The sequence below is a fragment of the Sinocyclocheilus rhinocerous genome, unplaced genomic scaffold (genome assembly GCF_001515625.1).
Source record: "Sinocyclocheilus rhinocerous isolate Xijiao unplaced genomic scaffold, SAMN03320098_v1.1 scaffold19, whole genome shotgun sequence".
NCBI classification, from domain to species: Eukaryota; Metazoa; Chordata; class Actinopteri; order Cypriniformes; family Cyprinidae; genus Sinocyclocheilus; species Sinocyclocheilus rhinocerous.
The window spans coordinates 1,295,022-1,297,741 of NW_015638975.1; positions in this window are offsets into that span (position 1 = coordinate 1,295,022).

A 2,720-nucleotide genomic window follows, 5' to 3' on the forward strand; every position below is an offset into this window, starting at 1 on the left:
GCACACTGGATCTTACCGGTGAGTTTGTTTACCGCAGTTTCATTGCGAGCTCGCAGCCGCTCGATGCACAGTAAACTACGGTCTTGTCCTGCCTCTTTGGAGTAAATCCAATCCCTTCTTGATTTACGGAATTTACCGAGCCCAGCCGATCACTAAAGGTGGGACTAGAGGAAATGCGTCATGCAGACCGGAATTCAGGGGAATGTAGTCCTGGTGAGTAGGCCTAGTCGGCATCTGCTGTGTATTAGTCAGTTTTTTAAATGGTAAATTTGTATTACAGTATTATATTTGAATATATAATACAATATTTATTCGCATAATTTACCATATATCACACACACACACACAGACAGAGTCCTGTGTTTTATGAGGACCTATTGACATAGGCTAGCGATTTCTGTACAAACTTTGCATTCTATCCCCTAACCCTTAACACTTAGGCTACATAACATTTTCTGCATTTTTACATTTTAATCAATCAATCAATCAAAATGATTTATAAACTGTTTTCCGCAATTAACAAATTTTTTTCAGATTTTACTTTTCTTTTTTTGGATATTTGGTCCCCATAAGGTACACTCTCAAAAAAAAAAAAAAAAAGGTACAAAAGTCACTGGGGCAGTACCTTTTCAAAAAGGTATACTTTTGTACCTTATTTACCCCTAAAAGATGCATACTAGTACCTTAAATATACAGTACCTAAAGAGTACAGTACATTTTCCAAAGGGTACCGCCCAGTGACAGATTCGGTAGCCTACTTCTTTTTCTGAGTACCTTAGGAACTTAACTTAGGAACCTTAGGTACTTAAGGAATACCTGCACCACAAACACAACACATTTTTATAGGCTAGATATAAACATTAGATTGGCAACTTAAAAATCATTCTGCTCATCATTTTATTTCTCAATAAATACTTTATTAGTTAAATTACAAGTACAAGTACAATTTTAATAACACGCTTCCAGCATCACAGAGAAAAATAAGAACGATATCATTCTCTGTTTTTGATGTGCAGTTGTAAATCACCTTCCCAGTTTTAGGGGGATCTAGCCTCAAGCTTGACTGAAGTCATGGATTTTGTGGTCAGGCACCTGGAATGTATTATAGATGTGTTGACCCAACAAAGCTCAAACAGGGGTGAGTCCACAACAGCATTCCACAAATTCTAATGAGAACACCTCTCCTGTCCTAAAAACTCCTCTCTATCACCCTCATGAAATATGTGGCTTTCACATTGTATTTTGACAATGTATTGCCATAAGCTTTGTAACCTTGTAAGCATTTCTAATTATATTCATTGCTACAAACTGTACTTTGAATTTCAGACCAATAAACCACTTTAGCGTTTGTCTGTAAGTGCCTAAATGCTGCTCTCTATGGATTAAAGTGTGGTATTACAGCATGGTCAGGGTTTTTGTTTGTGTGTTTTATTTTGATGTTACCATGGGTTCAAGATATGGCTCCTTTACGCTGTTATTCTACACCATTATGCGGGCAAAAAGTCTGAAATTATGACTAGGTAGAGAACAGGTCTATGGCCCCATTCGCCATAGTATGATAATGACTTAATTTTGTATGATTATGACTTAATAGGTGTAGTAGAAATGATAAACAAACCAAAAAAAATTTCCTCATATAGGGCAATAAAGTATATCGCATTCCATCCTAATGGAACTTGGTCACTGTTTTATAAGAAATTAGCTCATCAGGCGACTTCACCTTCCTGTACTTGACTTTGTTTAATGTATCTGTCAAAAATGGTGGGGGAGAATAGGGTGGATTTGTTATTTGTCATTTAAAGCCCCACCCAGATACTTTTCTTTATAATATACATGTTGCTAAAAGTAACAACAACACACAAACAAAACAAAACAGTGGAGCAGAACAGAAAATGCACAGAAACATTACATATAAGCATGAGAATATTTTTCATTATAAAATAGATTTGTTTCATGCACTGCTTACAGCATCCAGCATTTTACCATTTTTTCCTAACAATAGGAAGAGTTATTCAATTGTTTATTAATTTGATAATTAATTATTTACATCTATTATAACAGCTTGTGGCTAGATTATATTTTGTCATTAAACATCTGTGCATGCAATATGGATACGGAGTCTGGAAGTCCGTCTACAGACAACATCACTTATGTTTTTCAGTATCTGATTGCAGGCTTGAGATTCTAGACAACATGTTTTGGTTTAAAACTTTCAGCACAAAGACAAAAAGCCATGTAGTCAAACATCACAAAATCAACTTGCAACCAGAGTCTCTGGGGACCACGTGGACCAATCTCTCTGAAGAGCTTGGAAACTTGTCCCTGAAGGAAAACCACAACCACGGGACAAAGGAGAGAGTGTAATGGATGCATCTGAGGTGGGAAAATGCATTTGCAGTCACAGTCAGGCCCATCCAACTTTATTTCAGCTAACAAATTAATTGTGTCTATGTCAAAGTATTTCCTATTAATTCAACATGTATCAGCAAATGAAAATTGTTAATGATACATAGCTTTCTCCAGAGAATACGTATATTTACATTTTGGTAGGTTAAAGGGGTCATATGATGCAATTTAAATTTTTCCTTTCTCTTTGGAGTGTTACAAGCTCTTGGTGCATAAAGAAGATCTGTAAAGTTGCAAAGACTAAAGTCTCAAATCAAAAGTGATATTCTTTATAAAAGTTAAGAGTCAACCACGCCTACCTAAAACGGCTCGTT